Raw genomic sequence first — 12088 nt, 5'->3', positions numbered from 1 at the left:
AGATTTTGCTCAAACTTTTCGACAAACTTTTCTAGAAAAGATGAATCTAGTTAGGGTTCCCTAGAAATTGTATGTTCTTATGAAAGACAGCTAGGACATTGAAAATTGGTGTCTTGCGTAAGTATTTTATATTAATTCAAAAGATGGATAGGGTATCCCTATATTCAGCTATAATAGATGATGGTCGCAATATTTTTCAAAATAGGCTCGAGAAATATTGTATGGGATATTTAGGTAAATTAAGAACTGCTCTATTTATAAGTACAGCTCTAGAATAAATTATTAAATCTAATAAATTAGAATATGTCATATTGAATTCACGAGATTTGTTCTCATGTTAAAGCGCCAATTCACCTAAGCTACAAAACACTTTTTGAAAACAAGATTCCTTAATTCAACTACTTTGTGCCACCCCCTAGCATGGACAGCTCTAAGCAAGCTGGTCCCAAAAGTGGTGTCATTTGATGCTTCAGTTTAGAAGATAAATCGTTCGTGTTATCGCAAATTCGCAATAATAGTGAAAATATGCTATTTAAGCAATTTAATAGCCACGGAGTAAGAGGATTACCAAACACACAAGAGCGAGGCTGTTCAATGAAGTAGAAAAATTATAAAATTTACAGTTTTAGAGTAAAAATTTATTTTATGACAGTCATAATAATTTGGTTACCGTATGGAGTACATAACCTGTTTATGGCTATATTTATGCACTATGCAGAGTTATAGTGCAATGAATAGTAGTTTTTCAAAAAAATTAAATTAAATTTCTTTCTCTTATGAGGTATTCATAAATATGAATGAAATATTTGTTAAAATTGATGAATGTGTATTGATCAATAGATATTCGGAAATTTCTACGTGTGAATTTTAGGTAAATTAGCAAATGTTTTGAGGTCGTTTTGATAAGAGTATCCTATAATATTTCAGAGAGGAGATTAATGATATATATCCATTGACATCTCATGATATTATATACTAATTGAGAATATGTGAAGAATTTTGTCACCGCTCTTTGATTTCAAAAGCAGATTTTTAAAATAAAAAGAATAAACAAAAAACTTCAAACAAAATAAAATTCACTTACCTTTAATATACCGGCTTATATTCTTAGGTTATTTTAAAAGCTATGAAACAAATTCATATGGAAGTTTTAGTGTAATTCAACGAGCATAAAAATTGTATGCTGAAATGGAATAAATAATAGAAATTTTATTAGAAAAATAGAAAGTTAATTTAAAAATAATTTGCAGTAAAAATTAATTTCATTTAATTCAAAAGCTGCTTCAAGCGAGGGAATACCAAAAACTGCTTTGAGAAATTTTAAGTGAATCAGATAAAATATGTTTGGCGTTATCACAGGGAACTTTACTACCTTCAATTTCACCTGCAAAGACAGAATATTTAACTACACTTAAACTAGTCAGCTAGCCTGCTTTATCTCAGCCTCCGAGCGAAATCTTTTTATCCAACTTTATTACAATGTTATGGAAATTAACCGATATTTCCACATAAATAGTGTGTTAGATATGCGTGCGCAATCACACATAGATATACACTAGCATGAAATGGATGTAGACTATGCATAATAATTTTCCCGTTGTCAAATTTTGGCTTTATTTCGCTCGTAAGTCATCAGGCATTACTTGCATTATTTCACCTTTTTTGCACTCACTTATCTTGTTGCATGTGTAGTTAGCTGATATGACAAAAGTCTATTACACAAAATTGATGAGCATTTTGTTGATATTCAAGAAATTATGAGACTAAGCACAAAATAATGGAAAATAAAAATAGTGTCATATTTGGGGAACAGCAAGAAAGCAAGGTAGAAAATGTTAAAAATAGAAAGAATAAGCATGCATACGTTTACTGAGAAGCACAAAGTAACCTTGTGTGTATGTATGTAGGCATAATATATAGGAGAAATGTAAGATATCCTTCAAGGTTTAGCCATGCATCAAACTCATCATTTTGTACAGTGATGTACAGAATTTGTGATATTTTTATACTTGGCAGGATTTGTAGCGAAGTTGCGTCCATCGCAACTACTTTGAATTGCAGAGAGCAGTTGCAGCTAGTTGACTCCCACAAAATGTTCAATAAACTTTCACATATAGGAGAGGAATGTTAATTTGACGAAGAAAAACGAATGTTCTCGTTGAATATCTAACACATTTATGCTCAATGGGAAGATCTCTGGCGCTCCGAACTCGTTCTGAGTAAATACTGAAACTAGAAATCACAGAGAAAACCTAACATTTCAACAACTTTGTATCTGTTAAGTTAACATAAATGCCTTCCTTAACATCCCTTTGCAAATTGATAAAATAAAGGTAAAAATTGGTAAAATAAAAGATTTATAAAAACCAAAGTCTTATCATAGCGCTTGGGTAGGTCGAGCGACTTGGATTATAATGAAACTGACTATTCAAAATTTAATTTATTTAGTATATTTTTTTTCAAGTCAATACTTTGGAACACCCCACACATTTACGCAAAGAAAAACTGATAAGAAAATAACAAACATATATTTTTCCGTCTCACCTTCCACAAATAACGCGACCTTAACATTAAACCTCAAAACTTTTAATGAGCAAAATTAAGTTGAAACTTTAAAATAAAATTAACGCGTATTATAAAGGTAGAAATTTGAGAATTTGAAATGTGGGCACCAGAAGAAGCTGGTGCTAATTTTGGACCGCAGCAATGAATACTTAAAACACTTACAACAATTTAAAATTCAACAAAAAGCAGAAAACAAAAACACTCATTTTTAATTAAACACCACAGACGATACCACAAATTGTTGAGCTTTTAGCACACACCCACACACACATTGGCGGGCAGACAAGGAGATTCGTGGCTCAAAACAAGTGCTTATGAAGTAAGTTAAGCAATGGCAGCGGCGACTGTCGACGTGTTTGGCATTTTGCGTACTTTTGGCAACAACAGCAACGTGGAAATACCAATGCTGCCGGTAAACGTGCAACAGCACCAAATAACAAACTCAACTCAGCACTAGCAGCAAACTAACTAACTACCCAACTCACAAACTTTGTAATATATGTATATGGAATTGTATATATTGTACATACATATGTTTGTATGTATGCACGTGTGTGAGGAGTAGGTCGAAACTTTAACCAACCAGGATAGACAGGATAAAGTGGTGTGGGTTGTGGGGCAAATTCAATAAACCGACCACGAAGCTACTGGAACATGTGTGTGTGCGTGGATGTGACTGTGAGGTACAAGACTTTTGGCCTTGTTAAATTTCTGAATATGAAATAATTGATGTCAAGTTTGTAGCAGCAAAATTTGTCTCACCCACACCCCTCTCTCTCTCTTGCCAACACACCAATCCTAGGCCTAGAACGCAATATTAAACTGAGAATACAGAGAATGCAGTGTGTTCAGAACTTTGTTTTTGTTCTCTTGTTATTATTGTTGTTGTTGCCGCTATTGTTGAGCGTAGTCATCGAAAAGTTAATTTCCCAAAAATACGGCAATTAGTGTGAAAACCCTACGAAGTACCAAATGTCCAGTTGGTGGCAACCCACATAACACAACAATAAAAACAACAGTAGCAACAACAACTATAATAATAACAACACTGCTGTCAAAATTAAGCTCTACGAAGCCTACAAGTCATCTAACTATGGTACGTACATACTCGTTTATACCCACTCGGCTCTCCAGTGAATCAAACCACTAAGCATTTACCACAACTACTCATTAATTGCCACAACAGAAAAAAAGCTTTTGTTGGTGGCAGTGTGCTGTGAGAAAAATTATGATGCGCATTCCGTTCGCACGCCTACACAAACCCACAGGTATGCTTTACTCGAAGGATATGAATTTAGTTAAATATGTACGAGCACGTTTACAAACAAATGCATACTGGATTGATGTGGGTGAGTGGAAGCTTACGATAAAAATGTCGTAAATTTCAATAAATGTCAGAACGGTAGGGAGAATGTTAGCTTCGGATGTCGAAGCGACGCACATATTCTTTTGTTTATTTATTGGTAGTAGTAAACATTTAAACGATTGTTTTGGAATTATCAAACTCGGTGTTGATATTTTTTCCACCGCAGAGGTGGACGTGGACTTGATACTGCTCGGGTCCAACTAACAGGTGTGTATCAGCTAAGATCTCCAGCTAGAGTTCTCGAAAACGTTTCGCTTTCGAGTACCTGTTCCAAGAGATCGAGAATATCTCATTGCTCGACCTCTCAACCACTGGTTCATTCAATGACCTTAACGGAGCTTTTGTAATAATATGTAAGGACTGGACCTTTATAGTCCACTCTATCTTTTATAGGAGGAAGATCAAAGAAGTAATAGGATTGTCATTCGAGAGGGTCAATTGAGGTGATAATTGGCACAGAGACACACTATTGTAAGAAACACATCTTCTTTGAATTCATTCAGAATATCTGAGATATTTTCCGATATTATTGGATAAAAAATTAGCCACAAGCACTGAGTATACATATCTGGGGCTTTTAAAAGTTATACTCTAATTTCAGCGATTTTAGACGGGCGATGTCACATAAGAAATATGGTTCTTTGCAAACTATTGTTCCTATATCTTCACTCGTGCTTAATTTATATATTGTAAAGAAAACGTATCAGACGGACTTTAAAATTGTGGTATAGTGAAAGTAGGCGTTGTTGTGAACCGATTTGGTCCATTTTCAAATTATACCATTTTTATGCCAACAAAATGTTATGAACCTAATTTCGCTGAAATTGGTCGAGTAGTTCCAGAGTTCCTGAGATATGCTTTTTGACCCAATGGTGGGTGCCCATTTTACATTTTTATATCAATACTAGTGCAGCTTTTCAGTTTCATCTTTACTATAAAACTTAGGATTGCGGTTATGGTCTTTTTGTGGGCGTGGCAGTAGTCAGATTTTATCCATCTACAATACCAAACTTCTTATAGTGACAAGGCACCAACAAAGTTTCATCAAGATATCTCAATGTTTAACCAAAAAAATTGTCAAAATGCCTGTGAGTTTCCTAACAGGTCTACAAATATTTGCAAATTTCAAAAACAGCGGGATTATTTTCATGCTTTTGTAGCATATTGCCGACGCTCGTTTTTGCATATTTTCGTTTAAATCAGTGCCGATTTTTGTTCCCCTAGCCAACATAATACGCCTCATGGGTATTTGAGTAATTAATTAATAACTAAAAGTTCTAGTTAATATCACCCGCGTCTCCTACGCGAGTGGCACCAACACACTTCCTCTGTAAATATGCATTGCTTATGACTTTTTTTAGACTTTATTACCGTTGTTGTTTTGCATACATACATATTATTGTTACAGCTGCAATCTGAACTACGTACAAGTAAGCTTCCGCATTCAACCTACAGCTGCCAACACACCCTTCTGCACTTGCCACTTAATATCGTCATGACTTCTCCCACATCAATCAAAAGTTTGCCATCAACATCACTAAAGTCTTCCAACATTGCCATGGGCGAGCGAATACAGCACAAAACTGTAGCTGCCAAACGTTCGGGGGGCCGAAAACGAAAGGGGTTCCTGCAACACAAAAGTGTCGTGATAGGGTATGAAGGGGGGGGGGGAGTATATAAAGAATGAGTGGACTAACATTTCAAGGAAGTTGAACGGAGATGACAGCGGTCGGGGTGGAGATAACTTAAGTATTAACATGGACATTGACAAATATGTTGACGATGCTGTTGGCGATGGACAAGAGTACTACTTGTCAACATACATAGCTTTCAAAAACATTTTCATTGATATTGATGGAATGGAGAGCCTAAATAAAGTGTATAGCCGGAGAAAGTATTGTATTTAATAAAGAAATTGGAAATATTGTAAACGGATAATGGATTACACGTAAAACTATAGTATTTTCATGTCTAATACAGAAGAACTAAGAATAAGAGGTCATTGAGTGCAGAATAGCTAATCGGTTGGATTGTTGCAAAATTTAGAAAAAAATTATGTTAATGACATAGGTTAGTCATGTTGTTTTTACCAACCAAATAACCTATGGATCTGTTATAAACACTCGATAGGCTTTTCTCTGTTAGCTAATGATTTATTGAACCCCTGTAGTGCCAGCCAGCTGATTCCTTGAGAGATAATTTGCCTTTACGATTCGAGATCAGAGATCAGTAGTGTCTTAAATTTATTTATGAAATCTAGATTTAAACCTGGAATTTTGTGCCCTTCTAGGATAATAATCAAGGAAATTCTAAAATGTACTTTTTTATGAACTAAAATTCTATTTACTTAGAATCAAAATTTTTTGCATCAATTTTACCAACTTCTCTACTTTATGCCTTAATAATGATTCTCTCCAAATATTTGTTTTTTTACTCCCATTCATTTCAGCTAAAATATGACTCCAGCAAAAAGATAATTTGCAAATGGAGTAAATTCAGCAAATGCTTTTAACAAGCTTTGATTAGATATTTTTTCGGCACATAGCTATGCTTGCACTAATTTGCTTAGACGAAGCATTCCGAGTATTACTTCAACTCTATCTCTCTTTTTGCCAGTATTCAAGGAGTTAGGTACTCCATTTTCATGACTGACTTCAAGTATTTTAGTGGTTTCCTTTTTGTACAGTATTTCTATCTCTGGTTTGTTGAGTGCTTTTTGTGCTCGTTGCACTATTGAACACTGCTAAAATGGCAAACTGGAGTTGGTTTTAAATAACGTGAATGTGTAAATATGTATATATAAATTTGTGTACACATACATACACTTATTGAATTCACATGGTGAAGCACTGATTGGTTAACTGGTCACTGGAGAAAGTTGATAACTCTTTATACTTTAATAAATTTCCTGTGAAATAAGCAGCAAATTTTAGACTTTCAACCATTATTTCAGTTATTTCTTCTTTGTGTTGTGTTTGTTAGAACTAGTTTAATATAGTTTTTCGAGAATGTTACTAGGATGGAGGTAATTAATTTTTTCAGTTTTAAATATTCAATTTGAGTGTCTTCAGTTTAACTCAAATTGTTTTCTCTGACGAGGAGAGAACAGGCCTCCATGTTTCACAGAGTTTAAAAATATATCATTTATTTGACTCCTAATTGAGTGAAACCTATTTGATGAGAATTAAAAGTCGGTGAACTCAGTTGCTTCTCATCCAACTCTAAGGTATGATACCAGTAGATACTACACTGTCTCATAGCTTCCCGGGATAACCGAAACCAAGATCGGTAGCTTGATAAGACGCTAAAATAAGTAAGAGTGGAACAAAATGTCGAGATCGACGGAATGTGAAGGCATCAGCCGACCTTTAATAAACAACCCCGTCTCTGGTTGGTCCGTAAGAATCAGAAAATCGAATTGGAGGAGCTTATACCAATCATATCCTCTGGAGACCATAGTTACGATGATACCAAAATGATTCACGTGAAAGATGGCAACGTTTTCGCATTCGAAGCTCCAACTGCTGTATTTAGGATAGCTCTCAAACTGGTGTAAACTCTAAAGCTTTCAAAGATCTACCAATGACTTTTTATATCATGCAATATTATCTTAGAACTCTAAATTTTTTTTTCAAAAGAGACGCGAACTTCAGATCAACCATATTCTACTTTGCTGCAGTGGTATTTACGATAATTGTCTACATAAATTTCAATATCACATAACTATCTATACAGAGTTGCTGGAAGCCTTAGTTACTCAGCTTTCGAACTTAAATAAAGACAATTAAAAGCTTCAAATCGAACTAGACAAATACGCGAACTTCAGATCAACCATATTCTACTTTGCTGCAGTGGTATTTACGATAATTGTCTACATAAATTTCAATATCACATAACTATCTATACAGAGTTGCTGGAAGCCTTAGTTACTCAGCTTTCGAACTTAAATAAAGACAATTAAAAGCTTCAAATCGAACTAGACAAATAACTCTTCGAGCTCATCCCTAAGCTCAAAATAACTTGTTCCACTTCACTTAGCAAACATTGCTTATGTGTTGGGCTGCCTATCAGTACCCAGTAGTTCGGCTGGTGTCAAGCGATTACTAGAACGCTAAACCTACTAGCGATTTCATGCATTACTAGTAATTAGTCTTTTCTTTGTAATGCAACGAGGCATTACTCGAAAAATGAATTGGCAAAACCCACCCCTAAAAACACTACTCTGAGTTGTTTTTTCATTTCGCGCGTCATTTCACATTTTTCCGACTAAGAGGAAGATGCGTAACAGAGAACTGCAAAACTCACTTTTTCCTTGAATCAGCTCATACGCAAAAGTTTCTATTCAATTCCAATCACTGAGCGAAACACAGCGTTGAGCAAAAATCAGCTCATGTCGGCGCACCGCTCATTCGCGTACAATGTGAGCCTTCGGTCCGAAATGCTTTGCTCACGTTCGCTCACTTCACGAAATTTTTAGCTCACTTTCGCTCAGTGATTGGAAGTGAATAGAAACTTTTGCGTATGAGCTGATTCAAGGAAAAAGTGAGTTTTGCAGTTCTTTGGTATACATATACAATTATATATGTACGTATATATATGTATATATGCATGTTTGTGTGCCAACGGATTTTACAAAACCAGTAGCGCTGCTGGTTGCGCATTTATTCAAGCACAGTGAGTTTATTCACATGTGTTGAGTTTGCTCATACCCGTTGAGTTTGCTCATAGACGTTAAGTTTGCTCTTTTGTGTGCTTGTTTTCATTCAACACGATCATTGTTGAGCCGAATGAGCGAACGCCTGGGTAGAGCTGTTTCAACACGAGCGTGAATAAACTCAGCAAGCAAACGAATTTACCGCAATTGAGCTGAATTTAGCTCAGTAGCGAATATATTCACGAATGCCATTTTGAGCGCTTGAGCCGAATGGGCTGATAGTTCGGGTATTGTTTGTGCATGAACATTTTTGCGCTCAACGGAAGCCGTTCTCTGATGCGTAATTTGCGTACGGAAAATTACAGAATATTTTTACATATAGTGAAAAAGTAATGTGAAAAAAAGTGAAAATTAATTTAATAAGTGAAAAAAATAATACAATAAGATTAAGAACACAACAAAAGAAGAAGGCAAAAAAGCCATGGACGGAGGCGCCAACACCGGATCATCACAAACAACAACAAAATCACCGCAGATCACCCAAACTCTACAAACATAGAACCATCGTGGTATTTTCTACCCATAGATCAGGTATATACTTAATATAATTGAAAACATTAACATTATTATACTAAAAACTAATAATATTTTTTATTTTGCACACATATGTATACGTATATTAAATAATAAATAAAAATTAATTAAAATAATTAATAATAAAAAATTAATATTAATAAAGAAAATAAATAATTAGTAAATAAGAATAATATAATGTAAGATAATTTTTAAGGACGAAAAAAGGGAGGAGATAAAATATAAGAATAGTAGAAAGTAAATATTTGTACATGAATTAAATAAATATATTTCTTTGTATTTCGTAAACATTTGTTTTATTTTTTGTAAAAGTGTTGTTTTCAAAAGTTTTTCTCAGGCGTAGAACCACAAGCGTTAATGGACCAGTAGAATCGCTAGCGATTTTGAATTAATGAAACCTCTTCTGCTAGAGTTCGAATTAGTCAAATCACTAGCCATTTTGAATTAACGAAAACGCTAGTGATTCTGTTCTAGCGATTCACTAACGATTTTGGAACTAGTCCTTTCACCAATGACTGGTAATGCAGAGTCGCACCGCTCGATTACCCTCGTAGGACATTGCAATGTAAAAATCGTTAGTCAAATACCATTGCATGTAATCGGGCTAGGACCGGTGCTAATGATTCGGAATTAGTTATATCGTTAGCTCTTCTCCGATGGTACCGAACTACAGGGTATTAACAGCATCTAATCAAGTCAAAGGAATTCTTCGAAAATGTTTTAGCAAGAGCACGAGTTGTGCCAGTACATGCCTGCAACTGCATTTAACCGCAGCTGAGAGTTGGGATGTATGTGCGTACGACGCAGTAACGAAGGCAAGAGTTGCACACATGGTGCACAGCATGGTCCCGAAAAGCTCTAAAGCTCCATGGCGATTCAGTAATCACCTCATCGATTCCCCACCCACGTGCGCCGACGGCCTTCACACTAATGACGGCAAATTTACGCTGCAAAAAAGCAAAAAACGTACATATGTACAATATACTCGTATACATATGTACATTTGTATGTATGCATGTGGGTATATGAGATGTGCCTCTTCACATAAAACTTTGCAAAAAATTGTATGTATGAGGAAAGAAATAATCAAAAGGCCGTCTAAGAAATAGGCCAAAAGCGTTGAAAGTGTGACATGAATGTATAAAAATTCTCTTGACAGCCAACACAGACCGAGTCTCACTGCGCTGCTATTGTCAGTTCGCTTGTCGGCGCAATCATTATTACGCACAATGGTTACGTTTTGTTTCTGCCTTTTTGTTTGAGTAACTGACGAAGCAAGGCTGCACTGGTTAATGGGCGCGCATACATGACGGCTGTTGTATGGTTTGCTGCTGATAAGAGTTGCTGCATTTAAGGTGGGGGTGTTGAGTTATTCATACTCACGCATATTTTTTGTTTTAACTCTCTTGTACAGATTCTCACATACATAAGTGAAGGTGCCCAATAGGAAATCGTTATGTAGCATTTAGAAAATTTTAAGGATGCATTTGGACAAGGTGTACTTGTGCTGGTATATTTTATTTGACCACATTGGCTTAGTAGACGCTCTATTATGTGTATATTATTTATACCCAATCATAACTCCATACTGGAATCTATCAATACGAATAATCACAGGCAGTCTACAGTCCAGCGGGCCCAATCTTATTAAACTAGATTTTCGGAATTCATCTTTCTGAACGAAGCTCAAGAAAAGTGAAATGGTTTTAGTAGCAAAACCGCTGACTAACAATATATATTTTTGTTATCGTGGTCTAAATTTAATTTATCTTTAAGAAGCCGATAGATACAAATCCGCAAAAAAAATATATATCGATTAAATAAGAAGAATTTCCTTGTAGATTTCTTAAATTTAAAATTTGCAAGAACAAGGTATATATTGTGGATCTTATAACATTTACCGACCGACACTTAATCGCGAGATTTAAGCTGTTGGGTAGATCATTTTAGTAATCTACTGGATTTACCAAGATTTTGGCATACAAAAATGACATAAGATGCTATGAAGGGTCTATGTTAAATCTTCGAAAAAAATAATATAATTATGTATCGCAAAATACTGGAACGCTATAAGGAGTCACATAAGCTTCTCCGAAAAATTTGTATACACCATTAAATTAAGAGGGAAATGTAGATTATATTATATTTATATTATTTAGTAACTATATCCTGTATATTATTTTATAAAATCTTTTTTCAAACTTCGAAGTCGAATATTTCGAATTTGGAAGCTAAGTTCGAAAATCTAAGAAATCGTAATTCTTACTTATGACGCAATCTCCGAGAAAAAATAGTTTGGTCCAATATCCAGCCGACTGTTGTACAGTTTTATTGAACAGAAATTGACTTGGATGCTGGATACTAATAATTGTTTTCGAAGATCACCCTTCGATTTATTACCAGGTTCTGTGTAGTGACCTTGAGAGTGAAAGAGATATAGTTAACAAAAATATACAATGTGATCCATCCAATAAAGTATAAAATAAATGAGGAAAGCTTTAAAGCAAGCAAAGAAACAGTGAAAAGGTTCTAGAATACTAGAATAAATAAAACTACATTTTTTTTCAAAACGGCGTTTATAATTTCCGATTTTTATTCAGCTATTTCGGTTTCAAGTAACATCTTTTCCCACAAAGAGTTTCAAAGTTTCTTTTGTATAAAGTTATTCTGTATTCTCATTTGAATAGCTACTGAGTAGCTGTTCTGAAGTATTGTATATAGATTTATATACAACTCGTTTGAATACGTAAGTAAGCTTCCGCTACTATGACACTGAAATTCGCTTTATTGGAAAGGTTTTAAGACACCCTCAAATACCTGACGGATTCATATATGATCAAAATTTATATCATGTTAGAAGAGATAATTTTTTTCCGAGGTGTTGTACTAATTTAAATTTGGATTTTACA

General features: G+C 34.7%; 1 protein-coding gene across 4 annotated transcripts in view; it reads right to left on the bottom strand.

The window, feature by feature from the left end:
• Window positions 1-12088, bottom strand: part of LOC128923089 (cadherin-87A-like) — a 231858-nt gene that overhangs the window by 34727 nt on the left and 185043 nt on the right. For 2 of the 4 annotated variants that reach the window (XM_054235535.1, XM_054235529.1), the window contains one exon: window positions 1085-1183. The exons of the other annotated variants lie outside the window; for them this stretch is intronic. The gene's annotated coding sequence lies outside the window, so the exon portion shown is untranslated. The remainder of the gene's footprint in view (window positions 1-1084; window positions 1184-12088) is intronic. 4 annotated transcript variants of the gene reach the window in all.

Source organism: Zeugodacus cucurbitae, chromosome 2, assembly GCF_028554725.1.
Source record: "Zeugodacus cucurbitae isolate PBARC_wt_2022May chromosome 2, idZeuCucr1.2, whole genome shotgun sequence".
Taxonomy (NCBI): Eukaryota; Metazoa; Arthropoda; class Insecta; order Diptera; family Tephritidae; genus Zeugodacus; species Zeugodacus cucurbitae.
This window is presented reverse-complemented; position numbering and strand designations above follow the sequence as displayed.